Consider the following 17,835-nt stretch of genomic DNA (forward strand, 5'->3'; position numbering starts at 1 on the left):
GGTCATAAAGAGCCTATGGAGAACTAGGAGCTAGAGACAATGTCACTGCCTCTCTACACTTATGAGAAATAAGAAGAGGACACATTTTGTGTTGGTAAAGAAGTGGGAGAGAAATTCAATCAAGGTAGGCCAGCAAAAGGAAATGATGTATTTGGTTCCCAGTTAAGGAAGATCTGCTCATCCAGTGTAGTTGGGAATGATAGAGGCCAAGGGACTATTAGCTTCAAAGGATAAGACTCACGTAGGTTTTTGCAGGTGTTTGGAAACTGACATCCATCAAATATTGCCTTCCTCTGCCTAAAATAGAATGATCTATTATTATTTAGCTAGAATGAAGGACTGCAGTCTCATGGATAAAGAAAAACACTGACATTAGAAAATCATAGCCTGAAATGTTTTAAGGGACTTTGCCATCGAAACCAGTCCTTACCATCTATTTCTACCTAGGGCTACGTCTGAGCCATGAAGCTGACTAACTTCAAGAAACCATTGAATTTACAAGTCATCTAGGAGCTCAGTGAGGAACCCTCTCAAACACTCTGCCAACACCACAAGCTGGTTTGTTTATGATATTTTCTGGGTGCAATTAACTGTAGACATTTCAGTATAAGTAGTAGACATATGGGTATAGACAATTTAAATTTAATACCTTATGGTGGGGTTAATTAACCTAAGAAACTTTTCATGTAAATCAACCTGTATTAGGCTTATTAATTAGTGTAAGACCTATGATAAATAACCTTTTGGTGGTAATAGTAATGGGATTTGAAATTAAGAAGACTTTAAGAGCTCCAAAACTCCTTTCATGAATAAGGACTACAAAGAGCAAGCTCAGCAATGCCCAGAGTACAGGAAGCCAACTCTAGAGCTTCTGGCCTGGAAACATCTCACCACAGGATCCAATTGCAAGGCCAGCAGATCTTGCCATTAGAACCTCTTGTGTCCCACTCAAAGTGAATATTTCATGGAAGATTCTGGTCTACGGAACTAAGGGCAAAAGAATGAAACTTTTCCCAAGCTAAGAAGTTCCATGACTATGCCTGCTTGTTAATAAATGTATTCTGCTTGGAAGATTTTGTCCTGAGACCTGCTTTCATTGTGAGTTAACATCTAGTGGAGAGATTGTAGGCTAGAGACTACCTCTAATCAGTGGTGGTTATTCATGATTACCAGAAGAACTTGACATTCACTAAAGGATCAAGTTGGTTTTTCATAATTAGGTGATGTAGAACTGTTCACAGGATCTGTAGAGTTTGAAAATTAGAGAACAAGGAGTGAGCAGCTGGTGTTTAAGAAAGTGTTGCTGTGGCTTTAGAGTTGTCATAGGGCTAAACGTAGCAATAGTGACACAAGCTGGCTGAAGGTAGTACAGAAGGGAAAGGTGCACTCACACCGGAGCCTAGGTTTTTCAACTTTGACAAGGCCTCCCTTGGAAAATAAAACTTATGCCACAGATAGAAAGGGCATGGGGAAGAAAAGGAGTTTTATTTCTAGAACACTTGTAGGTAATATGGGAAGAAACTCTTGAGCCTGGTTGTGGTAGGTTCAGAGCTTGGCTCTGACCCAAGTCAGAACCAGAGATATTTTAAGTTTTAGCATCTTTCCCCAAAGAAAGCTCACCATGGTGAAACTGCCCCCATAGAGTTTACAAGAATTACATGCTGGATTCTGGGCAGAAAAAAAAACCCAGTTATAATTAAGCATTAATCAGGCTGCACTTTGATTGTTAAGTCAGGAGGGGCTGACTTCATGTGGCTGTGCTAAACCCAAAGTCTAATCCTCATGAGCTTTATGGAGGAGTGAGTTTCCACCAAGACTTCATGTGATCTGTTCTACTGAGGCTTTACCTAGTTGCCAGGATGCTGGCTTTCCAGGCTTTCAAAAACACCCAGTCTCCAGGCTGAGTATGATGAAAGGGCACATCTGTAGGAAACAGCATCTGCTAGAAGCAAACTTATGAACAGCAGATAGAATCAGGCCTAAGACTTGTACATACCTGACAGTGTCTCACTGTTTCTTCTGTATGTTGTTGAGGTCTTTTAATCTAAGGGTGGAGCATGGGAATGCCATCCCTTATAGTATTTCAAAAGGACTAAATTTGAGCCTACTTTCAAGAGCCACTCTTACTCTGAGCAAGGAAATAGGCAAAGCCTTATCCCAGGTCAGGTTGGTCTCCTGATAAATCTTAACTGAAGCCTTTTTTCAGGACATGATTCATTTTTTCACTCTTCCTGGTGGGTCCTCCAGGCTGTGTGGAATTTTCATGCTATGCCAAGGACTTGAGAGACATCCTTGGTGACTTTGACCACAAAGCTGGCACCATTGTCACTCTGATTAGAAATGGGCAAGCCAAACTGAGGGATGATATTTTTTAAAGCAGAGCCTTAACAACTTCAGATGTATTCTCTGTTCTGCAATGGAATACCTCAATCTATCCTGAAAAAGTATCTATAAACATGAGTAGATGTTTAAAGTTTCCTGCCACCCTCAGCATCGTGATGATGTCAATCTGCCAATCTCAAGATGGCCTTTCACTCCGTGCATGGACGCCTTGTATCATGGGTGGAGGGCTAGTTTTAGGGTTGTTTCAGGCCCAGAAGAGACATTTCTGTATGACCATTTGAAAAATCTTTTTTTTCCTGACATCATTATTATAGTTTTATTATAGTAACAAATAGTTGGTACAGTGAGACCGACACACATATACAGAATTATATTTAAATGCATATAGAATATTTATATTTTAAGTTATACTTTTGAAATTAGAAGATGAAGTACAGCTTAAGTTTGACAACAGAGAAATATATAAGACAAAAATAGAGTTAACAATAAAAATGCAACTATCTGTTCTTGATATAAGATGTGGAAACTTTGTGTCAGAAAGCTACATCTTCTTAATCTGATTGTGAAATCATGAAAATATGGATGATTCAGTGCCATTTTGCCAGAAATTCTTTTGGCTGGATCGTAGATTAACATTTTTGAGTGCAAATCCAAGCCATTTTCATTCAAGTTTTTGACATCGGATGCTAGGCTTCCTGGTTTCCACTTGGGAAATGTATTCTTATAGTCCTGTAAAGATTCCACTTCTGGCCACACTTCATTATTGGGAGTGCCCAAAGCTCTGAAAATCCTGAAGGGTTGATCAATTTCTGAATCCCCATGGAAAAGTGGTTTCTTAGTTGCTAGTTCAGCAAATATGGTGCCTATACTCCAAATGTCAACTGGAGTCAAGTAACCAGCTGACCCCAGCAATACTTCTGATGAGCTGTACCAGAGTGTTACTACCTCATGTGTATATACTCTTATAGGTATTCCAAAAGCTCCAGCAAGGCCAAAATCAGCCATTTTAATTGTTCCTTTGTCATCAATCAAGAGATTTTGAGGTTTTAAGTCTCTGTGAAGAACTCTTCTAGAGTGACAAAACACAATCCCCTGTAGGATTTGGTATAAATAACTCTTAAAAAGTGAAGAATCCATGTATTGGCCAGGAGAGATAGAATCCAAGTATCTTCAGATCCATGGAAAGAAATTCAAAGATGAGATATAACCTGGAATCCTGCATAAGCACATCCTGAAGACTGACTATATTTGGATGACGAAGTTCTTTTAATAGAGAAATTTCCTGTAATGCAGTACTAGGAACCCCTCCTCTTCACTTTCTAGTCTGATTATTTTCCTGGCTATGACTTGACCTGTAGTTTTGTGTCTGTCTTTGTATACAACTTCATAGGTACCTTCTCCAATTTTCTCTATTTTAGTATAATCTTCCATAGTTAGTCAATAGGTATGGTAGATCCCTCTGAGGGCCCCGGGCCAGCCTCTAGGTGCAACCCTGACACAAGCCACTCTACCTGGCTTATCATCCCATGGCAGCCACAGAGGCAACTACCACAGCCGCGTTGCTTTCTGCTCAACTTCCAAGAGCCGGCTTTGAAGCAAAGTGCGAGCAGTTTCAAACTCGCTGCGCTAAATGTGAAAAATCTTACTCATACATGGGTCAACAATATATCTCTGAATCCAATGGAAATGGGTCTCCCACCTATGTACTAACTGGTGCCCTGGGTATGTCCAGCAATGCCACCCATGAGGCATTCAGACACTAAAACTATCCCCTCTTGGTTATGTATCCCTCCATCCTGTGTTTTTCAAGTAGGCTCAAAACTCCAATTGAGTGCTCTTTTAAGTCCTCCTCTGAGTATGCAGGCAGTTCAAGGTCAAGGATTATTCCAGGTGTTAATGGCATTAGTAAAGTTTGGGGGACCTTTTCTCTTGCTGCTGTCTTTTCATCCTTGTCTAACTGATTATTGTCTTTTGCTAACAAACTGTCTATTGATGCCCAGGGCAATGAACTACAGCCACTTCTTTGGGGACCATGACTGCCTCTAGCAGAGCTAAAATCTCTTTAGAATGCTTAATTTCTTTGTTAAAAATCCCTCTTTTGTTTTTTTCAAATCGCCACATGATAACAGAGAAGGCATACCTGGAATCTGTGTAGCTAGTCATTTGTAATCTTTACCTAGTTGCAGGATGTGGGTGAGGTTAATGAGTTTTGCTATCTGTGATGTTCTGGGAGAAGTGACTCAGCTTCCAAAACTTACTGGTGTATCAACACAGCATACCTGGCCTTTTTGTTGTTGTTGTTGCTGGTCCATAAAGCTACATCCATCTGTGAGCATCTCACAGATTTGGATCTTCCAATAGTATGTCAGTCAAATCTGGCCAGCTAGAATAAACTTGTTGGATACTTTGTAAGCAGTCATACATTGGTTTAGATGCTTTCTGAGGGAGTAAGGTGGTGGAATTTAAAGTAATAACAGCTCTCAACATCACATTTAGGTTACTTGGGAGGATAACTTAATCTTGACCTAGGCTTCTAGAGGTCAACCAATAGCTTCCTTTTTGTCCCAGTAATGGATGTACATAGTGGGGTGCATGCACACTAGTTGTTTGGGCCAGAATAAACTTTTCTGCTTCCTAAAGAAAATCACAGCTGGCAGCAATAGCCCTAAGGCAAGTTGGCCATCCCCTTGTGGCAGTGCCCAGTTGTTTGTGAAGTAGGCATCTGTTCTCTTGATGTTCCCTAAATACTGGGTTATCATTCCTAATTCTGTTCCTCGTCTTTCATGTAGAAATAGGTCAAACAGCTTCTTTATACTGGGGAGTCTTAATACTGGAGCTGCTATCAGCTTCTCTTTAATGGTCAAATAAGCTTTTTAGCAATCCCAGTTCATTTTAACACTTTGTTATATTCCCTTTTTATATTTTTTATGTTTTTAAATTTTGTGGGTACATAGTAGGTATATATTTTTATGAGGTACATGAGATATTTTGATACAGGCATTAAGTGTGAAGTTTGGGTTATCATTATATCCACCATTTAAAACATGATGCAACAACTTTGCCATAAGTCTGAAGTTGTGGATCCAAATGTGGCAGAACACAGCCAGGCCTCAAAAATTCCTTAGCTGCTGCCACATCCTAGGCCTGGCAGCTCTAGCAAAAACTTTCTTCCAGTCAGGGAGGTTTCTCTGTCCCTGCAAGAGTTTAGCCCCAAGGTATTTAACTGAGGATTGTAACATTTTGCCTTTTCTTGCATGTTCAGTATCCCTGTCTGTCCAGAAGATTTAATGTTAATATGGTGCTCTGGTCAGAAGCCGCCTCCTTGCTTTTGCCAGCACCTAATATGTCATTAGCATATTAGAGCAGAGTCCCATATTTTGGCTGAAGGACCTGAAGGTGCTTAACAAGAATTTCCCCAAAGACGACTGGAGAGTTTTTAAAGGTCTGGAGAGCTGTCCAACAGTACTACCATTTTTCCTTAGTATCTGGGCCCTCTCATTCAAAAGCAAACAATTCTGTGACTCTGAACTAAAAGGAATGAAAAAGAAAGCATCTTTCAGAACCGAGACTGTAAACCAGCAAAGTTCACCACTAAACTTATAAGTAATGTATAAGGATTGGAAACCACTGGGTGAATGTCCTTTGCAGTTAGGTTAATGGTCTCAAGTCCTGAATAACCCTATATTCCTTAGTCTGAGGCTTCTGAACCAGCAAAATAGGTGTGCTATATGAGGGCCAGAAAGGTCAAATGAGCCTAAATTGGAGGAAAATGGGTAACAAAGATTCAATATCTTATTGTGCTTTTTTCGTCGGGGTATTGTTTTATATTTGGCAGTGCCATTTCTGCACATACATTACCATGTACTGGTGTTATGGATTTAGCCCTCCCTGATGTCCTGTTTGCTCAGGAATGGTGACTCACCCTTTGTAGCAATTCTTCTGGGCTGGAAGCTGGCTTATGAGCTTAATGTAACAATTCAGCTTGAAGAAACTATGTTGGCAATCTAGGGGTTGAAGTGTTCTTTATAGGGTCCTCCCTGGGACTCCAGTCACTTTCACAGTTTCTGAAGACAGTTTGGACAGGTAGGTATTTAATACCCAGTAGGTAGCTCCAGTATCTACTAGAAATTCCAAAAGTCTGTATCCCATTGTTATAACAACCTGGAGCTCTGTGTGGGAAAGCCGAAGGGCATTGTTTGGATCAGAAGGAGCTCCCAGGGTCCTGTAATTCCTGTCCCTCATCAACAAAGTTCTCAGCCTCAAGTCCCTTGCCTGTAGGGAGCAGATAATGCATTTGGTGAACAAGAGGTTGATTTTCCTCAGTATTTACCCTTCTGTGGTTTGGACAATGTTTTCTCCAATGGCCCTCCTGTCTGCAATAAGCACATTGCTCAGGATATGCAGTGGAGTGCCCCTTCTTATTGGAAGCATGGGGAAAATGGTGTCTTATCTTAAGTTGGGTGCCCAAACAGGGTCCTTGCCATGGTAAAGAGTTCCTTAGGTTACAGCAGCTGCCAGCAAGGTGGCTTGTTGTTGCATTTTCCTTTGCTTTTTCTGCTTCTGAACCTGGTCACTGCTGGTGAATACTTTGAAAGAAATCTCCACCAATTGAGACAAAGACATGCCCAATCCCCCTTTGATCTTTTGCAACTTTCTCAGAATATCGGAAGTACTCTGTTATATTTATTGTGTTTAAATATTCTGGGACAGTGAGGTCAACATATGTGTATTGCCTGCCTGAAAACTTTAAAAAGCAGCCCAGGAACTCTGAGAGGCTCTCACTGGACTTTCACTTTACTTCTTGAACTTTGTTAAGGCTTCTTTGCTTCAGTGCTTCTTGATGGAGTCTAGCCAGAATGCAATCATGATAATGCTCAAGCCTAGGCTTGTCTCCAGCATTAACATTCCATCCAGGGTTGGCTGTAGGCACTGAAATCTGGCCTGCTGCCTATACCAGGGTTACTGGGGAAGTCAGCAGGCAAATGATCTCCTTCATCTCTAGCCTTTCTAAGACCATTCTCCACTCCACAGATATTAGAAGTAGATTTAACAGGCTTTGAAAATTGGCCCAGGTGGGGTTATGAATTGGAAATATAAATGAAAACAATTTTTCATTTATTTGAAAGCATCCCAATAAGTGGGCATATTATTTTTCCAATTGAGTAAGTCAGAAGTAGAGAATGAAGAGTATACAAAAATCAGCCCCATAGTTTACCCTGCACTGACATTCACACCTCCCATAACTAGCTGCCAAAGGCAGAATTGCCCTGCTGAAGTTAAAGTGGCACCCTGGCTGAAGGATTCCCTGATAGGTGTGAGAAATGAAGACAATTCCTGTAAGCCCCTCATTCCTGGCCTCTTGGAGGTGGGAACTATGGTTCAGGATCTGGTGATGTGATCAGGACTCCCCCATAAAGAGGGAGAAGGGGAGCTGACTATTTGTTTACCTAAATTAGCAAAGTAGGTAAAATTTACTTACAGTAAAGAGATAATGTTTACTAGTACAGGCATATTAATATTCTCTAGTTAATGTTAATAAACCTGTACTAATACAGGTATATTAACCTGCAGTACAGGTTTATTAACATTCTCTAGTACCAGTTGATTAACATTCTCTTCTTTATTGACCTATTTTGGCAAAGCAATATAAAACATTATACATGAGCGAATTCATCTTGCTTTTCTTCTTTCTTACAAAACAAGTCTAGCTGCAAGAAGGTATTGTAACTAAAGGAACCATTTCTGGCCATCTTTCCCTATATTCTAATAAGTACCAGGACCACACTACATTACAAATATAAATCATTTTGCTCTTTTTCATGGCTTCTTAGGTGAAGAATTCCCAATTTTGTAGTACACAGCCCAATAGGCTGCTTAGAAGGATCAATTATCATTTCCCATAGCAGCCAAGACAAAATTATAGATGTAACAAAGACACAATACCAGTCACTCTTCTCAGTATCTGAGTTTTAACATAAAAAAAGAGATAAATTGGTTCCCTGCAAGTCAGGCCTGTTGAGCATTTGCTAGTGACTCCTTCAGGACTCCACACTCACAAATGAACAAGAATAAACATGTAGCCTTACAAGCCAGAATTCTGAAACCAGATTTCAGAACTGAGACCTAAAGGGTCCAGGAGTACTTCCTCCAAACGGTGCTCTTTATTATCTTTCAAGTTGGGGGAAATCCCCTTAAACAAGGTCCTTCCTTTAGGTTAGGGAGGGTCAATAGGACCTTCTAACAGGTTACAGGACCTCTGAAAAGGTCAACAGATCAGGAGAAGGGAAAAGCAGCATTCATTGCACTTGGGAGTACTCATCAGATTAAGAAGACATCTTTCAGACTCAGAAACCATTTCTCTACTGCTATCATTACTGGGTGCCAGGGGAAGAGTGATACTAATACTTTATTTTTCTTCATTCAGTTATTTTTCATAGGAACTCAACCATAATTTTCATGGTAAAAGTGTTTATAAACATTTTTTTTCCAAATTAAGCCAGATTTTCTGTAGTCCTATATTTAAGAATTTGGTTAAAAATGAAAAAATCATAGTTTCCTACTCATTTATAAATACTCAAATGAAAAATAAATATAAATGTACACAAGGTCCATGAGCTCTACATAAGCCAAGGAACCTGGATGTGTAGCCAAAGATATTTCAGTTAAATGCCTGAATGGTTAAGATCAGCAGTTAACTTATAAAGCCATCAATTATCTTAACAAAGACTGTTTCTGATTGAATTCACCAAACCTTACAATCAGTTTCAGCAAGTAGCAATGTAGTGAAAAATGTCATTTTAGGGAGAGAATAAAGGAAAGAATGAACTCCTTAAGCCATTTTGACTGTGGTAAGAGTGTCAAAGTCTCCATTTTTAGCAAAACTTAACAGTAACTCCCATTTATTAAGCCCTTCCTCTAAGCCTAACAGTCTACAGAGAACCCTACATACAGTGTTTCATGGATTTCTTGTAACAGCCCTCTCAGATACTATCTCTGCTTTAAAGATTAAAAGAGAAAGGTTCAAGCTGGTTATTCCAAGTTATTCACTCAAGGCCACTGAGCCACTCAGAGCAGTCACTTTTATGAGGTCTAGGCACTTTTGTCTTTGTGGGCCTGTTGCTTCATTAAAAATTATGTCTTGTAACTGCCTAAGTATGAAGACAATTATAACTCAGGCTGGATTTACTATTACATATTCATTATTACTATATTCAACTGTTTTTTCTTGAATTCAAAAGAAATTAAAATATTTTGTGAGACCCCACCAAAAATCATGCCTACTATGCCTAATAAATAAGTTGACCTTGCAGAGACAGGATTCAGACTTGGGCTGATGGAATGAATCCTTCCATCAGCTATGTCCTTCTATGCATTCCCCTCATCTCTTCCACCATCAAATCATGAACCATACATTTTTCCCACTTTTCCCAAAATGATTTTTAAAATCTTAATAGCATAATCTATCAAGCCTAAATTCTATGAGTTTATAGAACTTAAATTTCTTTCCTTCTAAGATATAACACTCCAGAATTAATCCAAGAATTGAAAAAAAAAGTCACAGTATTTCCAACGCTGCAAAGGGAAAGGAAATGTTTTATTCACAGTCATTTGAACTCTTAAAGCCATAAAGAACAAAGATGCCTAACATATCTTTATCATTCATTTCTGCGTTATTGAACCAAAACTGCCTGCAGGTGCATGTGGCTATTTAAAGGAAATTGTAAATCGCTTTCATATCTTACTAATGTAGTGAGGACGTATAAATAGTTGCACATGGCAGATAGTTTATGCCAACACATTATTGTGCTTACAAGCATCTGGATATCAACTACTTGGCAAAAGAGCCAAAGAAAGTTATTGCTAACAAAATACTACGAAGTCATTTCCAGAACGCTGAGTGGTGAATATTTAAATGACAAAAAGAATATGTTAAACTTATGCTAAGAGATAAGGTTCAAGTTAAAGAGATTCAGAGAAAAAGTAGCCATGACAAACAAACAATGGTATACTTAATATTAATGCTTCCTGTGAGTTGTTTTGTTTCCCTTTTATTATTTTCTTATCCAATAATAGAAGAGAACAAATGCATAGATATGCAGATACATAGATATGCAGATACATATGTACATACTATATGGCTATAGTATGTAAATTATATAGATTACAAAGAAGAAAACATCAGAAAAAATCCTCAGAAGTGTTTATTTCTAGAAAAAACATATATACTTATATAATTTTTAAAGGGTGTGGTGTATTGTATACTTAAATTCAAAAATATACTCTAAAATACATGTACATTATTTCTTTTGACAGGTACACTGAACTTTGTCCATCTACACAGAAGACTGAATTTCCTATAGCCCTCATACACTGGACGTTTTTTCTCTTGTATCCATCCTGTGTACCACTTGGATGTTGTGGATGTTGGAGGAAGGGTGGATAAGTCTCTTACTTATTGGCCATTGTGGCATTCAGACCATTGTCCTTTCCTCCTACCTCATTATCTCATATTTTTTGAAGTTAATATCTTGAGTACATCACCTCTTATCCCTTCTTCTTGTTCCCATTTTCTATCTTTTTATCCTTTTATTCTGGTACTTCAGTTCCCATAATTCCACAAATATGTGAGGCCCTATTAACCATGAGTATCACTGACCATGCTCTTGTCCTTTTTTTTACCTGATCTAGATTCCAATCACTATAACAATTCCCTGAAGAGACCCATTTTCCCTTACTCCTCTCTTACTTTGTCAAACTCATTTAGGAAAACACCATTACTGTTTGAAGCTAAATCTGGCAACCTGGGAAGCAGCAGCATGTGGCTGGAGAGGCAATATTTTACCTTAGCACTTCAGAGAATTCCTGCCATATTTCTAGGGTCAGTTTTCTCTCTCTCTCACTCTGCTAGATGGTTATTTCATACCTCTTCTCTCTCATGAAGCATCCACAACTTCTCCTTGCCTCACTCTGCTGATAATTTTGCTTCTTGTTCTCCAGGGAAATAAGAAGCAAAATGGATGAGAGAGAGAGAGTTTTCATATGCTCCCACGACCAAATCTAAAATCCTGTGTAATCTTCATGTTACTATGCTGTAAGGATCATTTAATATTCAGTCTTCATTTAAGTCCTTAACAGTGTTTGAAACAGCTGTGCATTCTCACTTCCTTGAAATACTATCCCCGCTTAACCTTCTGGACACCTCACTTTGTCTAGTTATCCTGCTTCTCTAGTCATTTTTTTTTTTGTCACCTTTGCTGGTTTCTTCTCATCTCCCCTACTTCTAGCCTTCACAGTAAATAAGACTCCATCCTCAGACTGGATTTCTTCTCTATCTATGCTCACTCTTTAAGTGGCCTCATCCATTTATGGCTTTAAATCTCATCTATACACTAATACTCCAGTCTATAGCTCTATTTTAAAACTATTCCTGAATTACAGACTCATATATTTAAGTGCTTACATGACATTTCCAGTTGGAGGTTGTATTAGTTTGTTCTCACATGGCTATAAAGAACCACTTGGAACTGACTTATGAAGAAAAGAAGTTTAATTGACCCACAATTCTGCAGTCTTAACAGGAAGCATGACTGGGATGCCTTGGGAAACTTAACACGGTGAAAGGCAAGCAAGCACATCGTATCATGTTGCAGCAGGAAGGAGAAGGAAGAGGAGGTGCCACACACTTTTGAAGAATCAGATCTCATGAAAACTCACTCACTATTACGAGAACAGCAAGATGAAAATCTACCCCCAAGATCTAATCACCTCTGACCAGTCCCCTCCTCTAATTTGACATAAAATTTGGGCGGGGACACTAATCCAAACCATTTTGGAGGTTTAATAAATATAACTAATTTATCATGTTCAATATTGAAATTTTCATTTCCATGTCCCAAATCTGTTCCTCACATGGTCTTTTTCATCTCCATAAAACAGCAATTTTATTCTTTATGTTGTTCAGTCCCAAACTTTAAAGATCTTGTTTACTACATTTTATTCTTACACTCAGTATCCAATGGATCTGCAAATCCTTTGTTTCTACCTTCAAAACATATCAGAATCCTTCCCATTCTCATTGACTCCATTACAACTACTACTCCAGTCCTAAACTCCCTAATGGTAATTGCTCCTAAAGGCTCTTTCTGCATGTGTTCATGTTTCCCTATAATCTCTTCCCTGTAATCCTGCATGTCTGTGTGTAAGCTGCCACTTCCATCCCAGCCACATAGGAACTGAGCTAACTTCTGACTTTGTCCTCAGGGGATAAAGAGTGGACACCATGTCTATATATATATCATTCTCACTAGTTTTATGCATTTGACTTTTTATTGCCAGTTAAATGTTGTTTCTAATTAGAGTAGTAGTTGCATATAATTAAAACACCAAATATCATAGAGAGCTAAACCAAAAACCTAAGCCCCGCTTCCCACCCCTTAGTTGCACCACCTCGGAGGCAACAACTCTTAACGCTTTTAATCATTTTGTCTAGCTGTTACCTCCTTCTATAAAAACAACATATACATATTGATACCCCTTGCTCATTAATTTGAAATATCCTCAGAGTCTCTGTTATTTTGGATGAGGATTTTATTCTTTTTACAACTCTACCCTACTAATCTATCTCGTAGGCCCTATATGGTTTTATTAATATTTTTATTTCAATGAATATATGATTATGGTTAGGTATATATTTTGCACTCGAGAGCCAAGCAGGGTAATTCTTTTTCCATTTTCCTTTTTTAAAGGATTTTCTTTTCACCTAATGTTTTTATTACCTCTCATTTTCTTGATTCTATTTTCAAATGTTCTTTCAAACATGTATTACATTGGGAATTCTACTAAGACAGTCTCTCTCTTTACCTCTTTTTTTTTTCTTTTCCCTAAACATCTTTTTTTCTGGAGTCTTCATTCTACTGTCCTAAAGAGGATAATATGATCTGAGACAAAAATACTTATCTAACATTCAGTTTTATCACCTATAACATAGACATAGGGTAAATCTACATAGCACACACAATTATTATGACGGCTAAATGAGACATGTAAAGAAATACGTTATCAACTAAAAAGTGCCAAATGTAATGGCATTATTATCATCATTAAAAATATTATTCTCATACTGAATTGTCAAAGCAACCTCACAAATGCAAGGTACTAAATTCAGGACTTCAGAAAGGACAAACTCTTCCATCAGTAATTCTGCCTGGCCAACCTCAATGAATATCTGGCTGGGAGGCAGCAGGAAGCATTCAGAAGAGCTTTGACTTTATAATTAAAGGACCTGGATTTGACATTTGGGCCTTTCACTGACTAATATTAGTTAAGTCAGTTGACTTCTTTACATTTCAATTTCTCTAACATGCTATGATAGCACTAGCTTTCTTTTTATTTTTTACATTTTTTACATTTAAATAAATTTTAATTAAGGTAATTACAGACTCATAAGTAGTTGCAAAAATAGTACAAAGAAGTCCTATGTAACTTTATTCAGGTTCTTCTTATAATATTTACGTAACTATAACATATTAGAAAAAACCCAAAGTCAGTAAACTACCACTAACTAAACTACTGTTCCTTTTTAACATTTAAAAACTTGAGTATGTAAACAGTGCTGCAATGAACATTCGTGTGCATGTGTCCTTATAATAGAATGATTTATAGTCCTTTGGATATATACCCAGTAATGGGATTGCTGGGTCAAATAGAATTTCTATTTCTAAAGTCTTGAAAAATCGCCACACTGTCTTCCACAATGGTTGAACTAGTTTACACTCCCACCAACAGTGTAAAAGTGTTCCTTTTTCTCCACATCCTCTCCAGCATCTGTTGTCTCCAGATTTTTTAATGATCACCATTCTAACTGGTATGAGATGGTATCTCAATGTGGTTTTGATTTGCATCTCTCTGATGACCAGTGATGTTGAGCATTTTTTCATATGATTGTTGGCCTCATATATGTCTTCTTTCATAAATTGTCTGTTCATATCCTTTGCCCACTTTTGAATGGGCTTGTTTGTTTTTTTCCTGTAAATCTGTTTGAGTTCTTTGTAAATTCTGGATATCAGCCCTTTGTCAGATGGGTAAACTGCAAAAAATTTTTCTTATTCTGTTGGTTGCCGATTCACTCTAGTGACTGTTTCTTTTGCCGTGCAGAAGCGGTGGAGTTTGATTAGGTCCCATTTGTCTATTTTGGCTTTTGTTGCCAATGCTTTTGATGTTTTGATCATGAAGTCCTTGCCTACTCCTATGTCCTGAATGGTTTTGCCTAGATTTTCTTCTAGGGTTTTTATGGTGCCAGGTCTTATGTTTAAGTCTTTAATCCATCTGGAGCTCCTTTTAGTGTAAGGTGTCAGGAAGGGATCTATTGGGGAGAATAGGGGAGAGACAGTGGCGGGGGGGAGCTGGGGAGGTATAGCCTGGGGAGAAATGCCAATTGTGGGTGAAGAAGAGGAAGGCAGCAAAACACATTGCCATGTGTGTACCAATGCAACTATCTTGCACGTTCTGCACATGTACCCCAAAACCTAAAATGCAATTAAAAAAAAAACTTGAGTATGATACAATAACTCATATACACACATAAAAGTGTATACAACTTTCTGACTTTTCACAGATTGAACACCCATGTAACCAGCATTTTAACAAAAGGCAGAAAATTGCTAGCACCCCATAATCACCTTCTGGGTTTCCGTTCTAACCAAACTCCTTGAGATTTCTAACTATACACATTAGTGTTGCTTTTATTGTAATTATTAAAATGAAATCATACTGCCTCACTCTCTTGTGTCTCTCTCCTTTAGTTCAACACATTTGTGAGGTTCATTTTTATTAGTTTCTTTATGTGTTTTGCCTTTGCTTTTATTTTATTTCAACACATGAAAGTTTTTAAAAATGTAATCAAACTTAGTCTTTCATGGATTCTGGAATTTGAAAAAGGTTTTTTTTAAATATTAATTTTTTTATTTTCATAAGTTTTTGGAAAACAGGTAGTGTTTGGTTACATGAATAAGTTCTTTAGTGGTGATTTCTAAGATTTTGGTGCACCCATCACCTGAGCAGTGTACACTGTACCTAATTTGTAGTCTTTTATCCCTCACCTCCTCCTTCCCTTTTCCCTGACTCCCCAAAGTTCATTGTATTGTTTCTATGCCTCTGAATCCTTATAGGTCAGCTGCCACTTATGAGTTAGAACTTATGATGTTTGGCTTTCCATTCCTGAGTTTTTATTTAGAATAATAGTCTCCAATTCCATCCAGTTTGCTTGAAATGCTGCTATTTTGTTTCTTTTTATGGCTGAGTAGTATTCCAGTATCTACATGTATATGTGGTGGTATATGTATGTGTGTGTGTGTGTGTGTGTTTATATACTTCTATTTATCTTTGTTTTTGTACATACACACACACACACACATACACAAACAGACATATATATCTTATGTTTTCTTTATTCACTCTTTGATTGATGGGCATTTGGTCTGGATCCATATTTTTTGCAATTGCAAATTGTGCTGTCATAAACATGAGTACAGTAAGTACTCACACATGGAGCTGAGATTTTAATTGTTAAGTCGGAGTTTACAAAATAGGTTTTTGAATTAATAAGAGTATACTCATATTTTATTTCCACAAACACTTGTGAAATAGCTTCTATTCAGCAGAATACTGAAGAAGATGGCTAGCTTTCCATCAAAACTTGTATTTTTTTTTTACTTGTAATATTGTGAAAGTAAAGTAGTTGCTGGAAAGTGACTAAGTAGATATGACTTCTCAGTCTCCCTCCATCCCTTATATCTAGATGTGACTATTTTTCACCCGTGTAACATGAGTGGCTATGAGACCTATCACTTCTGAACCAAGGCTTTTAAGCAATGTATGTCTTTCTCTGTGCTCTCATTCTCCTTTTGCTACTGCATAAAATAAACAGAACTGCCATATGGGGAAAACTTGGGTACATGTATTGTATAGAATAAGGTTGAATACCAGCCTAGAACAACCAATTAGGCTGTTAAGTGTGCAAGAGAAAATAAATTGTTGGGGTAAGCAATTGATACTGGATTTATTACAGCAGGTAATGTTACTGTGACTACTTAAAAACATCTAGGGCAGGAATAGTTTAACATATGTAAGCCAATAAATGTGATACAGCCCATAAACAGAATTAAAAACAAAAATCATGTGATCATCTCAAGATGCAGAAAAGGCACTTGAGAAAATCCAGTAATCCTTTATAATTAAAACCCTCAGCACAATCAACATAGAAGGGACATAATTCAATGTAATAAAAATCATCTATGACAAACCCACAGCCAACATAATACTGATGGGGAAAAGTTGAAAGCATTTCCCCTGAGAACTGGAACAGAACAAGGGTGCCCATTCTCACCACTTCTATTCAACATAGTTCTGGGAGTCCTAGCCAGAGCAATCAGACAAGACAAAAAAATAAAGAGCCTTTGAATCTCTAATGAGTGAGTCAAAATATTGCTGTTTCTTGGTGATACAATTGTTCACCTAGAAAACCCTAATGACTCCTCAAAGAGCTCCTAGAACTGATAAACAAAATCAGCAAAGTTTTAGGACACAAAATTAATGTACACAAATCAGTAGCTCTGCAATATGCTAATAGCAACCAAGCTGAGAATCAAATCAAGAACTCAATCCCTTTACAAAAGCTGCAATGAAACAAAATAAAAATAAAATACTTAGGAATATACTTAGCCAAGGAAGTAAAAGACCTCTGTAAGGAAAACTACAAAACACTGCTGAAAGAAATCATAGATGACACAAACAAATGGAAGAAAACACATTCAATTCTCATGGATGGGTAGAATCAATATTGTGAAAATCACCATACTGGCCAAAACAATCTACAAAGTCGATGCAATTCCCATCATAATAGCACCATCATTGTTCACAGAACTAGAAAAAGCAAATCTTAAAATTCATATGGAACCAAAAGGAGCCTGCACTAACTAAGCAAAAAGAACAAATCTGGAGGCATCACATTATCTGATTTCAAACTATACTATAATAAGGCCATAGTCATCAAGACAGCATGCTGCTAGTATAAAAATAGGCACATAGACCAATGTGATCGAATAGAGAACCCAGAAACAAAGCCATATATGTACAGCCAACAGATCTTTGACAAAGCAAACAAAAATATTTTTTTAAAAATTTGTTGAATGGGGGAAGGACACCCTTTCAACCAATAATGCTGGGATAATTGACTGGCCCCATGTAGAAAAATAAAACTGAATCTTCCTCTTTCACCTTATACAAAAATTGACTCAAGATAGATCAGACTTAAATCTAAGACCTGAAACCATAAAAATTCTGGAAGATAACATGAGAAAAACCCTTCTAGACATTAGCTTGGGCAAAGACTTCATGACCAAAAACCCAAAAGCAAATGCAACAAAAACAAAGATAAATAGATAGCACTTCATTAAACTAAAAATCTTGAGCACAGCAAAAGAAACAAACAGCAGA

General features: G+C 37.6%; 1 pseudogene; it reads right to left on the reverse strand.

Moving 5' to 3' along the window:
• Positions 1-2,682: 2,682 nt before the first annotated feature.
• On the reverse strand, positions 2,683-3,917 carry LOC118153904 (cyclin-dependent kinase 1 pseudogene; annotated as a pseudogene).
• Between the last annotated feature and the right edge of the window lie 13,918 nt (positions 3,918-17,835).

The sequence above is a fragment of the Callithrix jacchus genome, chromosome 1 (genome assembly GCF_049354715.1).
Source record: "Callithrix jacchus isolate 240 chromosome 1, calJac240_pri, whole genome shotgun sequence".
NCBI lineage: Eukaryota > Metazoa > Chordata > Mammalia > Primates > Cebidae > Callithrix > Callithrix jacchus.